The 26822-nt window shown below is 41.4% G+C and overlaps 1 protein-coding gene across 1 annotated transcript in view; it reads left to right on the top strand.

The window, feature by feature from the left end:
• The first annotated feature begins 6594 nt into the window (after window positions 1–6594).
• The window catches only part of LOC121569542 (protein ELFN1-like), a 100012-nt gene continuing 79784 nt past the window's right edge, over window positions 6595–26822 (top strand). Inside the window, exon 1 of the mRNA XM_041880596.2 lies at window positions 6595–7015. The gene's annotated coding sequence lies outside the window, so the exon portion shown is untranslated. The remainder of the gene's footprint in view (window positions 7016–26822) is intronic.

Genomic DNA, 26822 nt, shown 5'->3' with positions numbered 1-26822 from the left:
TTTAACACTTTTTTGGTTACTACATGATTCCATACAGTGCCTTGCAAAAGTATTCATCCCCCTTGACATTTTCCCTATTTTGTTGCATTACAACCTGTAATTTAAATTGATTTTTATTTGGATTTCATGTAATGGACATTCACAAAATAGTCCAAGTTGGTGAAGTGAAATGAAAAAAATAACTTATTTCAAAAAATTCTACAAAATAAGTAACGGAAAAGTGGTGCGTGCATATGTATTCACCCCCTTTGCTATGAAGCCCCTAAATAAGATCTGGTGCAACCAATTACCTTCAGAAGTCACATAATTAGTTAAATAAAGTCCACCTGTGTGCAATCTAAGTGTCACATGATCTCAGTATATATACACCTGTTCTGAAAGGCCCCAGAGTCTGCAACACCACTAAGCAAGGTGCACCACCAAGCAAGCGGCACCATGAAGATGAAGGAGCTCTCCAAACAGGTCAGGGACAAAGTTGTGGAGAAGTACAGATCAGGGTTGGGTTATAAAAAAATATCAGAAACTTTGAACATCCCATGGAGCACCATTAAATCCATTATTAAAAAATTGAAAGAATATGGCACCACAACAAACCTGCCGAGAAAGGGCCGCCCACCAAAACTCACGGAGCAGGCAAGGAGGGCATTAATCAGAGAGACAACAAAGAGACCAAAGATCATCCTGATGGAGCTGCAAAGCTCCACAGTGATTGGAGTATCTGTCCATAGGACCACTTTAAGCCGTACACTCCACAGAGCTGGGCTTTACGGAAGAGTGGCCAGAAAAAAGCCATTGCTTAAAGAAAAAAATAAGCAAACACGTTTGGTGTTCGCCAAAAGGCATGTGGGAGACTCCCCAAACATATAGAAGAAGGTACTCTGGTCAGATGAGACTAAAATTGAGCTTTTTGGCCATCAAGGAAAACGCTATGTCTGGCGCAAACTCAACACCTCTCATCACCCTGAGAACACCATTCCCACAGTGAAGCATGGTGGTGGCAGCATCATGCTGTGGGGATGTTTTTCATTCGCAGGGACTGGGAAACTGGTCAGAAATGATGTAATGATGGATGGAGCTAAATACATGGAAATTCTTGAGGGAAACCTGTTTCAGTCTTCCAGAGATTTGAGACTGGGACGGAGGTTCACCTTCCAGCAGGACAATGACCCTAAGCATACTGCTAAAGCAACACTCGAGTGGTTTAAGGGGAAACATTTAAATATTTTGGAATGGCCTAGTCAAAGCCCAGACCTCAATCCAATTGAGAATCTGTGGTATGCATGCTCAAGTTTTCTGTTTCTTTTGTCTTTTTCTTGTTTGTTTCAAAATAAAAAACATGTTGCATCTTCAAAGTGGTAGGCATGTTGTGTACAGTGGGGAAAAAAAGTATTTAGTCACCCACCAAATGTGCAAGTTCTCCCACTTAAAAAGATGAGAGAGGCCTGTAATTTTCATCATAGGTACACGTCAACTATGACAGACAAAATGAGAGAAAAAAATCCAGAAAATCACATTGTAGGATTTTTTATGAATTTATTTGCAAATTATGGTGGAAAATAAGTATTTGGTCAATAACAAAAGTTTCTCAATACTTTGTTATATACCCTTTGTTGGCAATGACACAGGTCAAACGTTTTCTGTAAGTCTTCACAAGGTTTTCACACACTGTCGTAGCCGGCCGCGACCGGGAGACCCATGGGGCGGCGCACAATTGGCCCAGCGTCGTCCAGGGTAGGGGAGGGAATGGCCGGCAGGGATGTAGCTCAGTTGGTAGAGCATGGCGTTTGCAACGCCAGGGTTGTGGGTTTGATTCCCACGGGGGGCCAGTATGAAAAAACAAAAAAACAAAATCATATATGCACTCACTAACTGTAAGTCGCTCTGGATAAGAGCGTCTGCTAAATGACTAAAATGTAAATGTAAAATGTATTTTGGCCAATTCCTCCATGCAAATCTCCTCTAGAGCAGTGAAGTTTTGGGGCTGTCGCTGGGCAACACAGACTTTCAAATCCCTCCAAAGATTTTCTATGGGGTTGAGATCTGGAGACTGGCTAGGCCACTCCAGGACCTTGAAATGCTTCTTACGAAGCCACTCCTTCGTTGCCCGGGCGGTGTGTTTGGGATCATTGTCATGCTGAAAGACCCAGCCACGTTTCATCTTCAATGCCCTTGCTGATGGAAGGAGGTTTTCACTCAAAATCTCACGATACATGGCCCCATTCATTCTTTCCTTTACACGGATCAGTCGTCCTGGTCCCTTTGCAGAAAAAAAGCCCCAAAGCATGATGTTTCAACCCCCATGCTTCACAGTAGGTATGGTGTTCTTTGGATGCAACTCAGCATTCTTTGTCCTCCAAACACGACGAGTTGAGTTTTTACCAAAAAGTTCTATTTTGGTTTCATCTGACCATATGACATTCTCCCAATCCTCTTCTGGATCATCCGAATGCACTCTAGCAAACTTCAGACTGGCCTGGACATGTACTGGCTTAAGCAGGGGGACACGTCTGTCACTGCAGGATTTGAGTCCCTGGCGGCGTAGTGTGTTACTGATGGTAGGCTTTGTTACTTTGGTCCCAGCTCTCTGCAGGTCATTCACTAGGTCCCCCGTGTGGTTCTGGGATTTTGCTCACCGTTCTTGTGATCATTTTGACCCCACGGGGTGAGATCTTGCGTGGAGCCCCAGATCGAGGGAGATTATCAGTGGTCTTGTATGTCTTCCATTTCCTAATAATTGCTCCCACAGTTGATTTCTTCAAACCAAGCTGCTTACCTATTGCAGATTCAGTCTTCCCAGCCTGGTGCAGGTCTACAATTTTGTTTCTGGTGTCCTTTGACAGCTCTTTGGTCTTTTTCTGGGTAGGCACAAAACGACCTTTATACTTCCATTTATTTTGTTTTTTTAACCTGTACCTGTCACCTTCAGATGAGTTCCCTTTCCATTAGTTCGTAGCCCAAACGCTACCAAACAGAAATTGGTACAGTAGCATTGGTTCAGGTTTTAATGTTTTCCTTGGGCTTTTCAACAATTTATTTTATCTATTGCCTTTATTCAAGAGAACCATATTGGTGCTCATTACATGTGTACATATGAAGAGTTTCATTCCAAAATGCTATATATCCATTTTCAGACATTTTCGAAATGTTGCTTTTATTGTTTAAAGAACTTATAAAAGAGATTGGTGTATTTTTCACCATCTAATCATGGCATGGGGTTGCTCAATGACAGACATGTATTTGTTTGAAATCTATCACTTGATGATTTCATTTCAGAGAGACAAATAATCATGTTCTGTTGCAAAACGCTATGTATCCGCCTCACTCTCTGAGCAATAGAAATGATTGATAAATACTGTATTGTGTCATTTTGGAGTCACTTTCATTGTAAATAAGAATAGAATATGTTTCTAAACACTTCTACATTCATGTGGATGCTACCATGATTACGGATAATCCTGAATGAATCGTGAATAATGATCAGTGAGAAAGTTACAGACATAACTAAATGTTTTTTTTGTAGAAAATGTTTTAATTTAAATATCCTTGGAATGATCTCCTAACATTCACTAAAACGTTGTGCACAACATCTGTAACAACCACCACAGAACATTCCTCAAACGTTGTCATTAGGTTTCCAGGTAAAGAACAGACAAAATGTGTTCTGAAAACACAACATCAGGTGAATGTTTTATACAAACATTGTATAATCATCAACAGAACTGGACAGTTTTTGTGCAAGGAGAACATTTGCCCCACCCCACCAAATGTTTTGAGAACTATCACATAATGTTAGACATTTTTGAGACTAAACATGATTTCCATTGTACTCGTTAGATGGTCTGGAATCTGCAATGTGTTTTTCACGTTAGAGTACAGATTCATTTTCTATTAAAAGCACTGTCAGTGTCAAACAAAGATATGCTTTGGTTGTATGATTTCTTTATGTATCTGGATTCATATCTAGCTTTATCTACACTTCCATTCATATGTATATATTAACAAAGGAAAACATTATTTTATGCTTATGAATACTGTCATAATAGGCCAGTGCATAATTAATATCTGATTTTCATAAGAACAATGTCAGAACAGCAGAGTCATACGTTATCCTCACTGACTTTACTGAGCAATATTGATTTAGGTTTGGATGATCTGGATTACTTGTGTTGGTATTAAGTGAAATACAAGTTCGAACATTTTAATGGTTATGTCCATTTGTATAGAAAGACCCTCTTTTAATCTCTTCCATTTTATTACTTTTTTTATGCATTGAGATTTCCATTCCTAAAAAGAGGTCCTTTGGTCACAGGGCTCAAACCCTCTAATCCTCTAAACATGGATTTACTCAATCTAGTTTAGACAATACGCAATACCACTGGGCAATTAAATCAACTATCCCTCATTTAACATTTAGAAAAGGGCAAATACCGTTTCGGTTGCTCTTTTTAAGACGAAACAATCCCATCCATGTCACTTCAAAACATGAATCAATACATTCTCCACTGGGCAATATCAAAGGTGTTGTAGTACTTCATCTGTGACACCGGATTCATGATTTAATGCGCAGACAATGACAACCATGTTACAGGGGGTGTTTAAACAAACATTTCAAACAACCTCCGAGTTGATGGGATCTCATTTACCTTGACGCAACACCATCAATAGGAGAGCTGCTGAAGTAGGCATCTGTTCGTCTGTCCCACCACCCAGATGTTAAGATGGATCTGGAGCATTCAGTGTCAGCAGATGCTCCATTATACCAACTGCCACTCACCATGTCCTGCCCTGAATTATAACTAGTCCTGTCGTCTCTTCTCCTCAGCCCCAAACAGGCTTAGCCAGTAAATGGAGGATTTGAATAAATAACACCCGACATTCCCACCTATTGGCCTGCTTTGCCTTCTTTCCCCAATACTCCACTTACTGACATTAAAATATGATATTTCGCATTGAAAGCTACTTAAAATATTTTATGTTGGCTTTACATGCTTAAGCAGTTATTCCTAGAACCTGTACTGTATTCCCCAGTGCACATTGGTGTCAATGTCTATGAACAGACAAACATATCAAAGTACTGTAGATGACATGCAGTGGTACTGTCATTTTCCCCTTTACTTCACTGCTTCACTGCCTCAGAAATCAATCCCATTTGTTCTGTCACAGAATAGAACAGAAACAGTATAGAGCAGAAAGTTCCTGTTCATATGATGTATCATTTAAAACAGTTCAGATCCAGATTCACTAGCATTGACATCTACTTCCTCATTCATTTGATGTTAGTGCCATGTTTACTGTTAGCTACGCAGCAAACTTTGGTTGACAGTCCATTCACTTTGGTTATGATCAAAGACATTTTTTGTTGGAAATAAATTATTATCGAAAAGATACAGCACAGCTCCTGAACTGTAGGTTTTGATGGACTGTGCAGAGATAAACAGAATTGGGTATGTTGTTTGTGGTTAGTGTATTAATGTTCAATTGGGGTGTGTGTGTGTGTGGGGGAGGGGGGGAGGGGGGCAGGTTCCAACCTAAATTAATTAGTTCTGCCTGCTGAAACAGAATAATTAGTGTTTGACTGGAGGCCAAGGGAGGATGGAGGAATAACCCAAACGTCTCAGAGAGAGTGCTGTAGCCCCTGATGCCTGACTGAGGTGCAGCTGCTGTACCAGGCCAAAGACATCCAGCACTGCAACAGCCAGGGCCAGGGAAACACAGGCCAGCCCAGCAGCAGGGTTCCCCCAGTATCATAAAGATATTAGTGAGAGTGACTCAGTGCTCCTGCCAACCCCAGTGCTGCAGCAGCAGAACCATGCTGCCCGGCCGCCCGCCTGCCTGCCTATGTCCAGAGCCTGAGTGCTGCAATGAGACAGGGGCAATGCAGCCTCCTGCGCCAACTCCTCACAAGCCCGCTGCTGTGCTGGCTGGCCGCACCGGTCATCCCCCATCCAGCCTACGTCACCATAGAGGACATCAGGCTGCACTTTCTATAAATCAAATGTAAGAGCTCTAATGGGAATCAATGGCTGCCAATATCTAGCTTCAGGTGTTGAACGACCTGTGGTTGTTATGGCATGGCCCAAGTAGTACTGGATGGTTTCAATGTACAGTTATTTTCAACGTCTTTATATCAATATCAGTTTGTATTTTGGAAAGCTATACCAGCTTTTCTTTCTGCCATGTTGACAAACACAAAATGAAGGGGAAATATTATGTAATTGATTTATCAAAAAAATATACTTATTACAAAAGTGTCCCATTAAGTATTTAGTCAAATCATGTACCTCAGTATGTACAAGCCATGTGTGCATGCAAATTAACCATGCCTATCAACATTATCTTGATGAAGTTCCACCATTTAACAAATAGGTTGATAACATTTTTCTACATGAAAATGTTGTGAGGCCAGGTTATATATATATAGGGCCTATAATATATATGGCTGATCAATACTATATTTAGAGGTGCAGTGGCACACTTCAACAAAAGGATTTACAATTACCCTCCAGACTGTGTTGAACTCCACCATTTATAGCCTTGCGGTGACAAACAATCTTATTATGAGATTTAACTTCACCCCAACGTGGCTTGAGGATCAACATGCTTCTTCTCCTTCTCATAGTTAATTCTCCAATCCGATTCCCAACTGAAATTATAACCCGCCGATGATGGTTGAAACGTGGTGTCAGCCCGGATATGATTGAGAAAATAGTCCTGTCGTAGCGTAATGGAAACTCCCGACTCCTGGTCTGTTCGGAATACATAAAGGCAAGGAGTGAAAGAGATTTCGATCAGGGCTCTCTGCCTTGAATTAATCACACTGTTTAATGGATCTTTGAGGCTTGTGCTTGACGCAGTGAGGAGCTGCATTTCTTGTATTCCCGAGACCAACAGAACCCTGGATTTTTCATCAGAAATCTGCTGCCTCCTTGAAAATGTCTTGGGGTTCATGGTGACATAGGGTTCCAGTTTTGGATCGGGAAAGGCTAGAGGGCTTCTGCTCCGCTGTTGTAAGCAGGTAAGCGATTAAATGTTTCTGGGTAGTGGAGGAATGCTGTCCTCTAATACGCTTCAATGCCGCAGTAAACACAATACGACTTAATTCTCAAACAAATTCAACGAACACGTTTCAGTTGTGTCTTTAAATATCGGCACAGTACATTGAAAGTCAACGATGTAAAAGTGATTGCATGTTATTAGCAAGAATAGTTTTCACACATGAGCCATATTCCAATGGCTACGTGTGTTAGCAACACATTGTAGCATATCACTTATCCTTGAGTTAGCAGCGTAAAATGTAGATTTGAAGTTGCATATTCATGCATAAAACTAAAACTAATTTTGCACATGCCTTTATGGTAACATGCATAGTTTAAGTTGTTTGGAATGTGTTTATTTTATCAGTGACGATCAAATCTAGGCATCTAAACTGTAGGGCGTTCATGTAGATCGCTTTCTAATTTATTTCATATAGTTAGGTTTAATATAATCTTTCCCATATAGGGAAATACACAATCATGTTGACTAAATAGAAATTCAGCGTTGCCGTCCCCCAAACCTCTTGATCTTATCTCATGTTATGTTCCTTGAATGTAATATGCAATTGAAACGCAAAAGTAAAAGGGACGCAAACATAGAAGTAGCCCCTATTGCCTGAAATGCATTTCAGCACCATGGACAGCGAACGGACCCTCCTTACCGCTAGAGTTCGCCTTGAACCATATAATATTTCTGTCATGGCTACGTTTCATGGGTTTTCTGAGAATTACATGACAACTGTGTTACTTTCCTACTTAATTACATTATGAAAAATGTGCTAAATGTACCACTAGTGCGCACATCCTTGCTGACGTCAAGGCGTAACCTTATCGGATAATTTCTCTAGGTTTTAAATGTTCAAAATCTAAGTTTGCATGCAGGATGGTAGGCTACAGAATAAGCAACATACTGTATGACATCCAGAGTACAGCCCGATGTGCTAGGCGCGCCAAGTCCGTGAGGACACTAGGAACTGACCCAGTCAACAGGGCTAATCTGTACTGGTGAGTCTGCATGACATAGCCTACAGTACACAGAAATACTTAGCCTACTGTAACATATTGCTGCACCATGTGCAGTTAGTACACCGCAGATATAATTAATCGGTGACTATGTAGGCTCTTGGTTGCATGCCTCTGAGCATGGTAATACATTTAGTCATTAATGTGAAAGAAGGGTTTGTGACGTATATAAAGACCCATGCAGGCTAAGTTAGGGTATGGATTTATCACCGTAAAAGTGACATCATATGATTGAATTATCTCAGAGATTTTGAAGTGCAGTTGATTTTATTCAATGACAAATATTTGTTTATATCCTGTGATTCATACCCATTGTCACATATTCATATGGTTGAAGTAAGACCTATACAGATAACAATATGACTCTATCGATATAGGCAGAGCTAGCGCTTGGGACAGGGGGTGCAGCCTACATCTACTTGGTTGAATATAAGGGGTATTTGCTATTCATCTTGTATGCAAATATATATTGTATAGACTACGTGTTTGTACATTTTGTTTACAAGTCTTGTTGCAATATCTGTCTATACATATTTTTTTAACAAATATCAAAATATTGTATATTGCATTATTTTTGTGTATCTACGGCACCACTTTGATGAATGTGTGACATTTATAATGAAATTCTAAATTGATTCACGATATTGGAGTAGGCCTTATTTGCATGAGTATTGAGAAAGTGGTGGTTCGCTTACAAAGGTTGCCATGACAAGAGCCTAATGCTCAGCTGATCCTCAGCCAAACATATTACCACAACAGCTTGAGCTGTTGCATATAGTGGTGCGTAAACCATCGGCTTACACAGTTGACAAGCAAAAGAAAAGGTATACTCATCTATTACGCGCGCACCTGGCACTTGGCACAAGTGCTATATCAATATGTTGAACGAAACATGTATGCATACAGACAGCAGGCTACGAAAACAAAAAACAAAAATCTACGCTTTTTTCTTCCTCTTGTTTACCTTTCATTTTCATGACACCATTTACTTTCCACATCTTTGTGAATGGTGGTGGGATGAGCAACCTAACTTGATATTTGCAGCTAAACCGGGAGAGTTTTGACGTTTTTAAAACATCCTCACACAGTTTCATAGCTGCTGTCGCTGGAGCTTTGCCTCACATTAGCATCCCGCATCTCCCTTTTCCTGTCCCCGTCTTTCTTATCTTGATTATGCAGCTTAAAGATAGAGTCAGCTATTTTGTATGCAAGTTGCTTTAGCTTGGTTATATGTGGAAGAGAGTGAGATCGTGCTGCGGATACTGAAAATAATTACAGCTTCTCATGACAGTAAGGAGTGGAGGAGACAAAGCTGTCCTGTTCGATATATTGCCATTGGAGAAAGACATACAGTACCTTCAGAAAGTATTCACACCCCTTGACTTTTTCCACATATTGTTCTGTTACAGCCTGAATTTAAAATAGATTACATTGAGATTTTGTGTCACAGGCCTACACACAATACCCCATAATGTCAAAGTGGAATTATGTTTTTAGAAATGTTTACAAAGTAACAAAAATGAAAAGCTGAAATGTCTTGAGTCAATAAGTATTCAATACCTTTGTTATGACAAGGCTAAATAAGTTCAGGAGTAAAAATGTGCTTAACAAGTCGCATAATACGTTGCATGGACTCACTCTGTGTGCAATAATAGTGTTTAACATGATTTTGTACCCCACACATACAATTATCTGTAAGGTCTCTGAATCTGTGTTTGTGAATTTCAAACACAAATTCAACCACAAAGACCAGGGAGGTTTTCCAATGCCTCGCAAAGAAGGGCACCTATTGATAGAAAAAAAAGCAGACATTGAATATCCATTTGAGCATGGTGAAGTTATTGATTAGGCTTTGGATGGTGTATCAATACACCCAGTCACTACAAAGATACAGGCGTCCTTCCTAACTCAGTTTCCGGAGAGGAAGGAAACTGCACAGGGGCTTCACCATGAAGCCAATGGTTGTGATATGAGAAAACTGAGGATGGATCAACAACATTGTAGTTACTCCACAAAACTAACCTAAACGACAGAGTTAAAAGAATGAAGCCTGTACAGAATAAAATATTCCAAAACATGCAAGTAAAACTACAAAAAATGTGGCAAAGCAATTAACTTTTTGCCCTGAATACAAAGTGTTATGTTTGGGGCAAATCTAACACAACAATTAACTGAGTACCACTCTTCATATTTTCAAGCATGGTGGTGGCTGCATCATGTTATGGGTATGCTTGTGATCACCAAGGACTAGGGAGTTTTTTAGGATTAAAAAAATGGAATAAAGCTATAAGCACAGGCAAAATCCTAGAGGAAAACCTGGTTCAGTCTGCTTTCCAACAGACACTGGGTGTCACACTCTGGTTCTAGGACTGTGTGTTAGAGCCAGGGTGTATCTCATTTGGTGGTGTTGGGGTTGGGTGAGTTTCATTTTGTTTGTGTTTAGTGGTGATTGGTCAATGACTCCCCAATCGGAGGTAACGAGTGTCAGCTGTCGGCTCGTTATCTCTGATTGGGAGCTACTATATATACTGTTGTGTTTCACTGTTTGTTTGTGGGTTTTTGTTCTATGTTCAGTCTATGTACTGAGGACGTTACGGATCGTGTTTTGTTTTGTCGTTATTTCAACATTAAAGTCATGTTCACTCCCAACGCTGCCGCTTTGGTCGTATTTCATGGCGAACGTGACAGAAAAACCCACAAGACCAGACCAAGCAGCGTGTCCAGGAGCTGAAGGGCGATAATTGGAAACAGAGGAGCGAGATTTGGGCGAGAATGATGGAGGCCTGGTCCACGGAGAGGAGAGACCCCCAGAAAATTTTTAGGGGGGCTCACGACGTCGGGGCAGCAGGTGTACGGGTTGGAGGAGTGCAGGAGGTTGGCAGATATGGCCGCCAGTTTAAGGGGGCCACTGGTTACGAAGGGGGATGGAAAGTGTGGAGGCACGGCGAGAGGTACTGGGGGTGTTTCCAGTCCGGTCCGGCCCGTTCCTGATCCCCGTGTAGGGCCAGGGGTGTGTGTCCCCAGTGCGGTTCTGCCTGTCCCTGCTCAACGCACCCGAGCCTACGGGGTGCGTCGTCAGCCCTGTCCAGCCAGAGCCGTCCGCCCAGACAGGATCAGCCAGAGCCTTCCGCCAGACAGGATCAGCCAGAGCCTTCCGCCAGACAGGATCAGCCAGAGCCTTCCGCCAGCCATGAGCAGCCAGATCCTTCCGCCAGCCATGAGCAGCCAGATCCGTCAGCCAGCCATGAGCAGCCAGATCCGTCAGCCATCCACGAGCAGCCAGATCCGTCAGCCAGCCGCGAGCAGCCAGATCCGTCAGCCAGCCATGAGCCGGCCAGCCAGGATCCGTCAGAGCCGTCCAGCCAGGATCCGCCAGAGCCGTCCAGCCGGGGATCCGCCAGAGCCGTCCAGCGGGATCCGCCAGAGCCTTCCAGCCAGGATCCGCCAGAGCCGTCCAGCCGGGATCCGCCAGAGCCGTCCAGCCGGGGATCCGCCAGAGCCTTCCAGCCAGGATCCGCCAGAGCCGTCCAGCCAGGATCCGTCAGAGCCGTCCAGCCGGGATCCGTCAGAGCCGTCCAGCGGGATCCGCCAGAGCCTTCCAGCCAGGATCCGCCAGAGCCGTCCAGCCGGGATCCGCAGAGCCTTCCAGCCAGGATCCGCCAGAGCCGTCCAGCCGGGATCCGCCAGAGCCTTCCAGCCGGGATCCGCCAGAGCCGTCCAGCCAGGATCCGCCAGAGCCGTCCAGCCGGGATCCGTCAGAGCCGTCCAGCCGGGATCCGTCCAGAGCCGTCCAGCCGGGATCCGCCAGAGCCGTCCCAGCCGGGATCCGCCAGAGCCGTCCCAGCCGGGATCCGCCAGAGCCGTCCAGCCAGGATCCACGCACCAAGCCAGGGCGCGTGTCGTCAGTCCGGTTCCGGCCAGCGGGGCTGGACAGGCCCAGGGGTACTTTGGGGGTTGGAGAGGAAGTGGGGAGGGAAGCCCGGGCCGGAGCCTCCGCCGAGGAGGAATGCCCACCCAGCCCTCCCCTGTTTGCTTGTAGTTAGGCGCGGTCGCAGTCCGCGCTTTGGGGTACTGTCACACTCTGGTTCTAGGACTGTGTGTTAGAGCCAGGGTGTATCTCATTTGGTGGTGTTGGGGGTGGGTGAGTTTCATTTTGTTTGTGTTTAGTGGTGATTGGTCAATGACTCCCAATCGGAGGTAACGAGTGTCAGCTGTCGGCTCGTTATCTCTGATTGGGAGCCATATATATACTGTTGTGTTTCACTGTTTGTTTGTGGGTTTTTGTTCTATGTTCAGTCTATGTACTGAGGACGTTACGGATCGTGTTTTGTTTTGTCGTTATTTCAACATTAAAGTCATGTTCACTCCCAACGCTGCGCTTTGGTCGTATTTCATAGGCGATCGTGACACTGGGAGACAAATTCACCTTTCAGCAGGACAATAATCTAAAATACAAGGCCAAATCTACACTGGAGTTGCTTACCAACACGACATCGAATATTCCTGAGTGGCCTAGTTACAGTTTCAACTTAAATCGGCATGAAAATCTATGGCAAGACTTGAAAATGGCTGTCTAGCAATGATCAACAATCAACTTGACAGAGCTCGAAGAATTACAAAAATTATAATGGGCAAATATTGTACAATCCAGGTGTGCAATGCTCTTAGAGACTTACCCAAAAAGACTCACAGCTGTAATTGCCACCAAAGGTGCTTCTACAAAGTATTGACTCAGGGGTGTGAATACTTATGTAAATGAGATATTTCTGTATTTCATTTTCAATAAATTTGCAAACATTTCTATAAACATGTTTTTACTTTGTCATTATGGGGTATTGTGTGTAGATGGGTGAGAAAAACAAATATATTGAATCCATTTTAATTCAGGCTGTAACACAACAAAATGTGGAATAAGTCAGGGGGTATGAATACTTTCTGAAGCCATTGTAATTAGTGATGCTTATGATGATGATGATGATAATGATGAAGATGATGATGATGAGTCTACTGGTGGTGGTGATAGGTTGTCACATTAGTCGATTTAGAACCAAAGTAAACTCATGCATAACTTTGTGAAGACATAGTACCTTTAATCCGGCATGGTAACTGGTTGTTTCCTGGACAAGGCAACAAAGCATTATTCTGTTGTTGAAAAAAAGTGATATCAAGTACTATACAATTAGGAATCATACTGAAGATAAAGGAAAACATTACTTTCTCGTATAAGGCATACATGCTTTGTTTCAGAATTGATTGCAGTAGATGCTCTGCATGTTGTAGAGAAGTTAGCTAGGCATGACATACTGGAGTGCTCAAACCCAGATGCTCTGGGTATATGGTTAACAATGTGTAAAGTGTAATCAAAGAGACCAGTCATGCTTTGTAGACAGAGCTGAGAAACATATGGTACAACAGCATGCCAAAATCTGCAGTTACAATACCACAATACTATAGCGGCCCCAGCATCAGTACCACATCAGTACCCTCCTCAATAGGGCCTCTTCGTAGAATGTCTTAAGCTTCTGCAACACAGGAGGTTGGTGGCATCTTAATTGGGGAGGGCGGGCTCGTCGTAATGGCTGGAGTGGAATAAGTGGAATGGTTTCAAATACACCAAACACATGGTTTCCATGGTTTCCATGTGTTTGATGCCATTCCATTTGCTCCGTTCCAGGCATTATTATGAGCCGTCCTCCCCTCAGCAGCCTCCACTGTTCTGCAAGCTGTACGCAGACAGAAGATTCAGTGTTGCAATGACGTTTTTCATCACAAAAGGGGCAGCTCCTTGTAATACCTGAAAATTGAGACGCCTTATTTCACATGGAGATGTGGGAAGCTAAAAAGGCTAGCTAGCTTGCTATGTTTTTAGCCAGGTTAAAGCCAGCTAGCCAGGCTGCCAGCTACTACTAGCAAGGGAAGGCGACTCTTCCCTGCTTTCACAAAATGAAAATACAAAAATAAAATACTTTGCTATCGCCCCCTTGTGAATGGGAGTGGGAACGGCAAGCATATCTTGTTACCAAAAGGTGTCTGCTACTCCAAATATAATAATAATATGCCATTTAGCAGATGCTTTTATCCAAAGCGACTTACAGTCATGCGTGCATACATTTTTTTGTGTATGGGTGGTCCCGGGGATCGAACCCACTACCTTGGCGTTACAAGCGCCGTGCTCTACCAGCTGAGCTACAGAGGACCACCAATCCCTCTCCACCTACGTGCACGCACGTATATCAACGGAGTGAAACTTGCAGTAACCTTTAGGTGTTGGATTGGCAGCTGCTAGGTCATGAAGTCCCATTCGGTCAAACCCTGACCGAATGAATTTGCTACATTGGTGTCAGGAGTGGATTGGTGTTGCTGTGAGAGCATCAGTACGGGCCTTCGCCTGAGGGACCATCACGCAGAGAAGCATAGGACCAGCAGTGATCACAGCCTCAATACAACACCAACGATCTTGTCAAGCGGTTAAGACCTGTTGGTGTTGTAGCTTATAGTACTGATGTCTAGGCCCGTTGGTTAAGAGTTCAAAAATATTTTTCCATACTGTCTCCCAATTGATTTGTCTGTCAGCAAGTGTAAAATAATTTCCCCATACAGTGGATAGAGTTAATGGTTTTTGTGCTGCTAGAATTAATTGACTATAGATATTAGAAACAACTCCTTTTGAGAGGTGTCTGTCCGTTAGAAGTTTGACCAATGGGTGTATCGCTAGTCCTGCTCCCCAGGGGACCCCATAGGCTCGCATGGATAGGTGGAGTTGAAGGTAAAGACAAAATGATGAACCTGGGACATTAAAACACTGCCGGATTTCCTGGAAACGGAGGAGTTCATTCAAATTGAATATGTCTTTGAAAGTATAAATACCCTTCTTAGACCAAGAATCTGATGTAAATGGTTTTTTACACGCTAATAATTCGTTATTACACCATATTGGAGAGTATGAATGCCATTTAAGATTAGATCTCATATGCTTCTCTGTAGCTTTCCACACATTTACTGAGTATGCTATAATGGGTCCAAATAATAATGCACATTTTTTAGGAGTCAATCCAGAAAATAATAAATCTTGTAATCTAATTGGTGAAACTATTGACTCTTCTATAGCACGCCAAGAAACAGAAGCCTCTGGGTTTAACCAGGTCTTCAGGAAATTCATTTGGAACGATAGGTGATACAATATTTGATTTGTAACTGCAGGTCCACCTTATGCTTTAGTTCTCTGTAGTGTTGCATATTTAATCTGTGGTCTCTTTCTCCCCCAAATTAACTTCTTTATGACAGAGTCAAGTTTAGACCAATAGTCTATAGGAGGAGGCAGTGGTAACATGGAAGTCATAAAATTGATCCGAGGGAGGACATTCATTTTAATAATCGAGATTCTAGCATGCAAAGAAGTGGCCATAGCTGACCATCTTTTTATGTCTTTTTGGATCTTTTGAAAGGTTTCTAAGTAGTTCTTCCTGCAAGTAGTGTGACTAGAGGGGGATATGGTAATGCCTAAGTAGGTGATTTGTTTCTTCACTGGGATCATGGGTGGTAGTTGCACGCTTCCCATAGCGGAGTTAATAGGTAGTAGAGCTGATTTAGACCAGTTGATCTTGTAACCAGACCATGAGCTGAATGCTGTGAAAATAGACATTATTGGCTGGATGGATTTCTGAGCGTTTGCGACATAGAGCAGTATGTCATCTGCATACAGAGAAATTGCTTGTTCAGTTTGTTTGATTTTGATATGTGAGGAAGCCGAATTTTGACGTATGCTTTGTGCCAGCGGTTCAAGAGAGAGAGCAAATAGCATAGGGGAGGTGGGACCACCTTGTTTACATCCTTGTTGTATGGTAAATGGATTAGAATGGGTAGTGCCTGTAGATATAATAGAAGAAGGATTCACATACATGGTGCGAATCATATGTATAAATCTAACCCCAAAACCAAAATGTTCAAGAACAAGCCATAAATATTCCCACTCTAAGCGGTCAAAGGTTTTCTCTGCATCTAATGATAACATTGCACACGGGGTATCCAGATTAGAAGCCTCTGCAACCACATGAAACAGGCGGCGCATGTTATCGGCTGCCTGTCGACCCTTAATAAACCCTGTTTGGTCAGGATGTATGAGCTTGTTAATAACTTTCTCTAGGTGCATGGCTAGAACTTTGGCATACATCTTCATTTCTGTTCCGATTAAACTGATTGGCCGAAAATTAGCACCATTTGTGAGGTCTTTTCCTTTCTTAGGGATTAGGGATATAATAGCTGTATTGATGTCTCTGTGGAATTGTCCTTTTTCAATAGCAATGTTGAGCGATTCAAGAATAACTGGTCCTAGCTCATCCCAAAAGTTGAGAATGAGTTCAGGAGGTATTCAATCAATACCAGGTGCTTTATCGTTCTTCACATTTAAAAGAGCAGCTTTAAGTTCAGATAAAGTGACAGGTTCCTCTAATAAAACTGTTTCTTCTTGAGAGAGTTTGGGCAATGTAAGGTTCTCCAGGAACTGCCAAGAAGCAGAAGTATCAAAGCTATGTGAGGAACTGTATAAATCTGAATAATGTGCTCTAAAAGTTGTATTTATTTCTGTAGGATCAGATATCAGTCCCTTAGTAGGAGATCTGATCAGCTGTATTGATGATCTTGTTTCAGCATGTTTAAGCTGCAGCACCAGTAAGAGGCTAGGCCTACTCCCTTGAAAATAGTATTTTGGTAGCACCCTCTGGTCCTCTGTAGCTCAATTGGTAGAGCATGGCGCTTGTAACGCCAGGGTAGTGGGTTCGATCCCCGGGACCACCCATACGTAAAAATGTATGCACACATGACTGTAAGTCGCTTTGGATAAAAGCGTCTGCTAAATGGCATATTATTATTATTATTATTATTATAAAGAATTCTGCGCTACATCGCAACAGGTCATTAAGTTCCAGTCTACTTGTTTTTAGCTCAATTTCTCTCTCTGTTGAATAGTTGTTTTTAAGAGAGTCTTCCAGCATTTTACAATGATTTTCCAATTCACTGATTTTCTGAAGTCTTAATTTCTGTAAATCAGAGGGAAAATGTGTAGTGTTTCCTCTTATGAAACCTTTTACAGTTAACTATACCATAGTTGAGTCCTCCACTGAGTGGTAAATGTTTTATTTTATTTTTCATTTATTGGATCTAAACTGTAAGATGAAGTCAGAGTTGTGTAGTAAAGTATTATTAAACCTCTATCTCAGTGCAAACTTTTTCATTGGGAAGATTAGACATGTACAAAGAATGGGATTATGATCAGATTGAATGGCCGGTAATGTTTTTATAAATTCCATGTTGCCTGTAATATCAGTAGATGTTAAAACATAGACAATTCTGGAGAAAGCGAAAAGCATGTATAGTTGTGGGATTATGAAATCTCCAACAGTCATTAAGATTAAGATCTTTAAGAAATAGTTTAAGTGCATTGGAATCATTCACTTGTGATGAGCTATGAGAAGGTCCAGATCTATCTAGCTTAGAATCAATAATGGCATTCATGTCAATTCCAATAATAAGCGTATCATCCGATAAATTGAGCAGGCTTCTGGTTACAGAAGGGAGAACATCTTTGTCATATGAGTTAGGAGCATAAATAGATACAAATGCTATTTTCCTTCCATACAGAGTGGAACATATGTAAGTAAATCTTCCCTGTTTATCATTTCCACTTTTTTTCAATTGTAAGGGGTAGATTGCTTTATGTAGAATAAGCACCCCTTTAGATTTAGATGTAAAAAGGAAGAAGCTGCCAGTTTGTAGTATTTGTTTTGAAGTCTATAGACATCACCCTCTAAAAGATGTGTCTCTTGCAGTAGAGCAATGTCAAATGTATTCCTATGTAATACGTCAAGACATTTAATTAGCTTATTTGGCTCATTAGAACCCCTCAGATTACAGGAAATGATCACTAAATTAGCCATGATCCATCTGTGGTGATGTGAATACCAGTTTGATGGATAAAAGGGGAGAAGAGTAACTTATGATAGCTATAAAATGACTATTCAGTTGCCAACTAAATAATTGTAAACCAAATATTCCAGAAAAAAACAGTAAAACATATACATTGTTATCAAAACAATTGAAACAAAGAATCCCTCCCCTCCCTGACAGGTCAGGACACACCAGTCCTCCCTCTCCACTCAATGTTAGACCCGTGACTGAATGCAGTGGTGTCTATCACTAAAACCCTCCCAATACCCCTGAATAACTCACTCCATTTCCTAAATACAGTTGAAGTCGGAAGTTTACATAAGCTTAGGTTGGAGTCATTAAAACTTGTTTTTCAACCACTCCACAAATCTTGTTAACAAACTATAGTTTTGGCAAGTCGGTTAGGACATCTACTTTGTGCATGACACAAGTAATTTTTCCAACAATTGTTTACAGACAGATTATTTCACTTATAATTCACTATATCACAATTCCAGTGGCTCAGAAGTTTACATACACTAAGTTGACTGTGCCTTTAAACAGCTTGGAAAATTCCAGAAAATGAAGTCATGGCTTTAGAAGCTTCTGATAGGCTAATTGACATCATTTTAGTCAATTGGAGGTGTACCTGTGGATGTATTTCAAGGCCTACCTTCAAACTCAGTGCTTCTATGCTTGACATCATGGGAAAATCAAAGGAAATCAGCCAAAACCTCAGAAAAAAAATTGTAGACCTCCACAAGTCTGGTTCATCCTTGGGAGCAATTTCCAAATGCCTGAAGGTACCACGTTCCTCTGTACAAACAATAGTATGCAAGTATAAACACAATGGGACCACGCAGCCGTCATACCGCTCAGGAAGGAGACGCGTTCTGTCTCCTAGAGATGAACGTACTTTGGTGCGAAAAGTGCAAATCAGTCACAGAACGACAGCAAAGGACCTTGTGAAGATGCTGGAGGAAACAGGCTCAAAAGTATTTATATCCACAGTAAAACAAATCCTATATCGACATAAGCTGAAAGGCCGCTCAGCAAGGAAGAAGCCACTGCTACAAAACCGCCATTAAAAAGCCAGACTACGGTTTGCAACTGCACATGGGGACAAAGATCGTACTTTTTTTAGAAATGTCCTCTGGTCTGATGAAACAAAAATAGAACTGTTTGGCCATAATGACCATTGTTATGTTTGGAGGAAAAAGGGGGGAACTTGCAAGCCGAAGAACACCATCCCAACCGTGAAGCACGGGGGAGGCAGCATCATGCTGTGGGGGTGCTTTACTGCAGGAGGGACTGGTGCACTTCACAAAATAGATGGCATCAGGAGGAAGGAAAATTATGTGGATATATTGAAGCAACATCTCAAGACATCAGTCAGGAAGTTAAAGCTTAGTCGCAAATGGGTCTTCCAAATGGACAATAACCCCAAGCATACTTCCAAAGTTGTGGCAAAATGGCTTAAGGACAACAAATTCAAGGTATTGGAGTGGCCATCACAAAGCCCTGACCTCAATCCTATAGAAAATGTGTGGGCAGAACTGAAAAAGCGTGTGCAAGCAAGGAGGCCTACCAACATGATTCAGTTACACCAGCTCTGTCAGGAGGAATGGGCCAAAATTCACCCAACTTATTGTGGGAAGCTTGTGGAAGGCTACCTGAAACGTTTGACCCAAGTTAAACAATTTAAAAGCAATGCTACCAAATACTAATTGAGTGTATGTAAACTTCTGACCCACTGGGAATGTGATGAAAGAAATAAAAGCTGAAATAAATCATTCTCTCTACTATTATTCAGACAGTTCACATTCTTAAAATAAAGTGGTGATCCTAACTGACCTAAGACAGGGAATTTTTACTAGGATTAAATGTCAGGAATTGTGAAAAACTGAGTTTAAATGTATTTGGTTAAGGTGTATGTAAACTTCCGACTTCAACTGTATCTTCCATTAACTGACACAATGTTTGGCCGCCATTCCTTCCAGTTCTCTGCTGCCAATGACTGGAACAAATTGCAAAAATCTCTGAAGCTGGAGACTCTTATCTCCCTCACTAACTTTAAGCATCAGTTGTCAGAGCACCTTACCGATCACTGCACCTGTACACAGCCCATCTGAAGTTAGCCCACCCAACTACCTCATCCCCATATTGTTATTTATTTTGCTCATTTGCACCCCAGTATCTCTATTTGCACATCATCACTTGCTCCAGTGTTAATACTAATTGTAATTATTTTGCACTATAGCCTATTTATTGCCTTACCTCCATACCTTGCTACATTTGCCCACACTGTATATATATTTTCTGTTGTATTTTTTGACTTTATGTTTTGTTTTACCCCATATGTAACTCTGTGTTGTTGTTTTTATCGCACTGCTTTGCTTTATCTTGGCCAGGTCGCAGTTGTAAATGAGAACTTGTTCTCAACTGGCTTACCTGGTTAAATAAAGGTGAAAAAAAAATAAAAAAAATAAAAATAAAATAAATGGAGATATGAGAAAGACAAGAAAAGCTCAATTGACTGAATGATTAAGCCTTTACGTAGCACAAGTATGGAGAACTAACTTGCAAAATAATTCAGTGGTGATAGTTGACTTCTCTAGCTACACAGTTGTTGTCATAGCAACATGAGACAAGTTAGCTAGCCAGCTACCACCAGACAGTTATCACAGGACCGTTGTAAATGTAACTTAGATGTAAAATACAATTTGAGTTTATAGAAGCTAGATAAACTTTCAACAACATGTAGGTTATACTGAACACTACTGAAGAGATAATCAGTTCGCTAGCTAACAGTTGTGATGATGACTTACTAAAACACCAGCTGGATTCTGTAAGAATCAGATTTGTTTTTACCATATTAATGCAGGGGGCATAATACGTTATGTGCAGTTTGCAAATCCCAACTGAAGAAACTGCGTAGTTCTATACTGTAATACACAAGTTCAACATTGAATTGAAACATGGAGGGTCTATCAATGCCTCTAATTTGAAGGACATGTTTGTCATATAGGCATTGTCTGAATTGTATCTCGGGACAATTGAAATGCAAAATAAAGTCTATTGACAGTCCCTGAGCATTCAGTGTCAAGAAACAATATGACTGAAGGTTGAGGACTTTCTGTATCTAATGGAGCCTGGAAGTTGCAGATAAGCTGGAAATACAAAGCTGATGTCCTAAAGCTGGATGGTTGCCCTTGGGTGCTGTTTTATTTCAATTCTGCAAAGCAAAGATGGCACAATTGCTGAGATAATATCTTTTAGAAAGCATACAAAATGGCATTCGCAAACTTCACCTTGAATCAGCAGCTTGTGTGACTCATTAACTGTGTATGGCGTTTACTGAGCTGTGACCTGGACCCGTCTCAAGAAGAAATGTGTTGGCGTTTACTTAGGAGACTTCATTGAAGGTGGCAGAGATGGCCATTTAGATCCCTGATACATTTAGAAACAAATGGGGCCAGATGACGCAAAACATTTGTACTTGAGAAAAGTTTGCTTCCAGTGTCAGTTTCAGAGTGTTGTTGGGTTGACAATTAATTGCTGTCTCCAGTTCACAAAGGTCTAATTTCCTCAAGATCACTGTCGTTTAAAAGCAGTTGAGCCCCTGATCATGCTGTACAACCCTGCTGAAGAAGAGTGTCCGTGTGAAAATGAGACAGATAAATTATAATAGGAGTCTAATTGTTGAGAAGCTTTCCTTCGCATGGGGTTGGCTCGGGGGTAATTTCAATCAGTCACAACTCATATACAAGTGCACAAAGATGAAAATCGTTCTGGTGTGCCAGGCAGAAATGACTCGATGTAGATCTTCAGCCTCCTGCTGACTGCTTTATGACGGAAGAAAACCTTTAGTAAACAAGCATCACACAAGTGGCACGGCAGCGAGGCATATTGAACGTCCCTCTCCCCCTTCACGGTCTCCCTGTCCCTTACCATCTTCTCTGCAAAGTAATTACAGGGCAGGGCTACAAAATACCACGGGGGCTGTATACCTGCAGGCTGCAGCGCCGCACGGCTTGATGAATATCCTGTGCATGTGAACCCATTAAAACTGGCAATACATAACGGGTTTGTCAATGTGCTCACTTCAGAGGCTTTCTTATTGATCAGGCTTTTGTGAGTGTATGAGAAAAAGTATTTCCTTCCTTCACTGAATGACATACTCTTGGATGGCAGAATATGCATACGAGGCACACAGCAGAAATTGCAGTGCTTTCAGGGTGAAAAGGTTAACCGCATCATACAGAGGAAAGATAAAGCAATGTATGTACATGCCAAGAAACTGTCAGAAATAGTAACAATAATAGCTAATGTATTCTTTTAAAAACATTCAATCAGGCATAACAACACCACATTATCTTTTTGGTTTGTTTTAAAAACCTGTCAAAAAATGTTTTCTTCAATATGCATACATTTACGAATGACATGAACATTGCCGTTTTTAAACGGCAGACTGTCTGTGAAGTCTCTGGCTGAAAACATTGTTTGTGCCAATGTGTTATGCATATCAGATGATAGGAAAAGCTAAAGAAGTTGAAGCCTAATATATTGATGTTGTTCATATTGTTCAGTTGTATAGCAAAATATGTATTCCACTAGGAATGATGCTTGAGTCTATCATTCATTTTTGGTTATGGAAAATATATTTCACAACGGTTTAGATGGTACAATGATTCTCTATACCAGGGTTGTTCAATTCCGGTCCTGGAGGGCCGAAACACTTCTGTTTTTTATTTCTACCTGGTAGTTAATTGCACTCACCTGGTGTCCCAGGTCTGAATTAGCCCCTGATTAGAAGGAGAGGATGAAAAACAGAGGTGTTTCGGCCCTCCAGGACCGGAATTGAAGAACCCTGCTCTATACTATACTTGCTTGTTTTGTCAATTTTAGCAACCAGGAAAAAAAGGTGAACTATCAATAAGTCCTTTAAAACATTTACATTTAGAAATGCATTGAATTTGCTATGTCTTACTTCAGGAAAATATATCTGTATTGACTGAAGTCTAACATATCCCCTTTAGATGAGATTGGAGTCATGATCGTTTGATAATTACAGTAAAGGCATGTATGGTATCATGGTGTGCGAATCAGAACTGTAAATATATTATTTAATATACTCTATTGTCTTTACAAAGCAGTAGTCTTTCAGCAAGAGCATGTAATACATCATTAAGATAAACCCTCGCCTACCTAGATGGATTTTCCATATGGAGTTCCATCACAGTGTAGGTGGGTGAATCACTTTGCAGTAATGGCTGAGGTTCCGGCAGAGACTTGAGTGTGCACTGCCCAACCCTGTGTACATGTTTTTACGTCATGGAGGTGCCAAACCCTCCTCACCATAATCAATACTTATCTCTCTCTCTTTGAATGTCAAGTGATCACATTGCGTCAGATCTGCCCCTGTGCATGCTAATGCTGTGGATAGATGCTTGTCTTTGGAAGAGAGAGATTCTATGATGGATCAGATTGACAGTGCTTTCAGTTTTTAAGTGAAGTATTAAGAGATGAAATGCAATGTGAAATGCATGCAATAGTATATGTCTTTGTGGTGTTTAGTATGGATCTATGTGTGTGGGCTTTTTATGATGCCCCTCCTATAAAGCAACTGGTCTGTGCTTTTTATGATGCAAAGCATTACTCCCATTGATATGTACAGCCAAACAGCTGAGACAACAGGTATGTTTTAAAAAGTGAAGAAGTGAAGTCAATGGAACAGGTGTGATTTGATGGGGACAGCCACACTGCCATCTGGCATGAAATACTTCCTGCCCCTGGAATGGATTGTCTAATACCCTGCATATCTAATTAATGTGCTTGTCTGCTAAACAGACAAGACAAAGTTGACAAAATGTGAATGTTACACACTGTAGTTCTGTGAATTCAACCGTGGGAAATCAAGAGAGCGAAAGAGAAACTGAATTGAAAGGAACTTCCCTCGCATTGCCTTAGAGAAAAGTCCAAATTGGTGCTGCCGCCACCACAGCACAGCAGCAGACAAACGCAGTAATGTTTTCCCCCTTTTGAAATCATGTAGCTGTACTCCCACCCATATGTAAGGCTCATTTACACACGTTGAGTCTGGCTTGTTTATCAGTACAAATTATACTTCCGCCCCATCTGACAAATCACAACGGGTTATTCTTTCAACCTCCATTTTGCATCTGTGCACGGCCATCGCTGATGGGTAATCTGGCACTTGTGGCTCTGAAGAAAATACACTCCCTTTGATTTCTGACGATTTCTTATCTCGCCCGTCGTCAGGGAATGAAAGGTAATGCTTTACCCATAAGGGACCGTAGACGGAAGATTGACTTAGTTCATTGCCCTGCACATTTAAGTACCAAGGGAGAAATTCAAGGATAACTCCTGGATTAGGAACATTAAAAATCAGGAGATGTCAAAGATGTTGGTTCCAAAGGGACAGTGGTCACAAAACAGTGTTATTTTTCCTTTCTTCCATGAAGCTGTGCCGTATCAAAGTCTCTAACGTCTTAAGGGCGGCAGGTAGCTTAGTGGTAAAGAGCGTTGTGCCAGTAACCGAAAGGTCGCTGGTTCTAATCCCCGAGCCGACTAGGTGAAAAATCTGTCGATGTGCCCTTGAGCAAGGCACTTAACCCTAATTGCTCTGGATAAGACAGTCTGCTAAATGACTAAAATGTTAAGATGAATTGTGTTATTGCTAATTTTAAAGAGTTGCAGTTGTTGATCCTAGATGGAACACATCCCTTTGTATCATAGTGTTTTATTATGAGTCAAGCATTTAACTGGATCAGTATGATGCGTTTTCCTAATGAAGAGTAATGCTACACAGGTGGCTGTTGGTGATGAACCATTTCATCCAATGGCAAATGCTTGATTCCTCCGATAGGCCACAGTGCGGCTGTCGAAGGCAAAGTGCTTTAATCTGGGAAAAATGGAATAAATCATTAACATCTGCTGTGCGAGGGTTAAGGCCAGCATCTGTTGAACTACTGGGAGCCCTCTGGTGTAGAAGGCCTAAGTGGTTTTCCCTCTCTCTAAAAATGGATCTCCAAACAAAACAAAACTATGATTCATGATTATTCATTTGGAGCACCATCAATAGTGTCTGTCCTGGTCCAATGAGGTGCTTGGATGGGCATGTGGCTAGATGAGCACCCCTCTGATGGATGAGGTGAGATAGGAGACATGGCAGTAAACAGTGGTGACAGCACCGCTAGAGCCATCCCATCATCAGTCATAGGTAGGGTTAGGGAAGCATGCCTTCTATGTTGAGCCTCTATGAGCGACCTTTGGCCTCAGACAGAGCATCAGTAACCACAGTGTCACACCAGACCAGAGAAGGGGGGTGACACTTGACATCAATGCCTACGTCGCTTGGAGAAAGATGATTGTTAGCTTACAAAGCCATGGACAAGGAACTACAGTCCCTATGTTTTCATGTGCAATATCCATGTTCTCCATTCAATGTCTGCAGCACTGAGCCCCATTTTTAGGGGAACCATTTAGGACCAAAAGTCCCTTTTTAAGGCAGTGAGATAATTAAGCTAAATGTATTTTAAATTCTATTGACTGCAGACTGAATCAGCTGCCAAGATACTGTAGCTTTAATGCATCTCTCAATTTTTAAGGGTCTCTAAGCACTTCTGTCAAGATGCACCATAAATCAAAGTTTTGGCCCGCTGAGGCTTGATACTTATCTAAGCGCACGTATCTATTCATAATTAAAGACTGTTAGAGATTTAAAAACATTAATGCAATGTCCGCAATAGAAGTTAAGATAAACCCCCCCCCTCCCCACCTGAGTTTGGAATTTCACTTTACCCGGTAATTACATCTGCAACTCTGTACATGTGACTATTAAACTAATCTAATCTAAAACTCTTGATTTCCATCAGTATTACTGGTGGAATCTAACTGATTGTCAACAAGAGAGTGGAGAGATGACATTGTTACCATAGAAACTGCCTCTAAACATACTAGCATCTACTTACTAAAATGTGCCAGTATTCACACCGTTTGCTGGCCATGGTGTATGATAACAATTATGTTGGAGAGCATGCTTGACTTATTGATCCTGCCTGATCCTTGGACTTACTGTATGTATGGGAAACATGTCATTACATTATAATGTAGTGGCCTTTCAACTACTTTTGTGCTTGGTAGCACATATGAAATAAAACATGATTTGTATATTGATTTGTTTTTAGAACAGTAGTGCTGTCGTGATTTGCTAGTATTGTGTGTGTTGAAATCCTTGCAAAAAAAAAGAAAAAATAAACTTAACTTTGGAATAACGTAATCCTTTTTTGTCCCAATTTAGAAACAGTTTCTGTTGTCTCTATTGTTTTGGCTGAGATCTTTAAGAGCATGTAGACCACAGCCTAGTCATTTCCAAAGAAGTGGCCTCCCAGATGATGATCGATTGAAGAGTAATGAAGGTGGACACAGCATTGGGCTTTCAGGGCAACAACTTCCCACAGCAACACCAAATGAATTAAATGAATTTAGCTCACTATATGTTGTGTGCCCTGAGCAATGAAGTCGATCCCTTACCGTACCACGTTTGGAGAGTGCCGTTGCATAGAACCATGCATCATGATTCAGATCAGACTCAGCAGTTGCAGTGCCAAGTGAAAGTCTACACACCCCTTGCACAGTCTTCACATTTTGCTGCCTTAAAATCTGATGTCAAAAGGAATTACATTAGATTTACTTCTTACCAATGTACACAACCTACTCCACATGTGAAAAGAAAAATTATAGAAAATTGTTCAAATTAATAAAAATAATGTATTGATTACTTATATTAATACTTGATGAAAATACATGTTGCAGCCATTA

This window comes from Coregonus clupeaformis, chromosome 7, assembly GCF_020615455.1.
Source record: "Coregonus clupeaformis isolate EN_2021a chromosome 7, ASM2061545v1, whole genome shotgun sequence".
Lineage (NCBI taxonomy): Eukaryota > Metazoa > Chordata > Actinopteri > Salmoniformes > Salmonidae > Coregonus > Coregonus clupeaformis.
The sequence above is the reverse complement of the archived record's forward strand: the minus strand, read 5'-3'. Positions and strand labels throughout refer to the sequence as shown.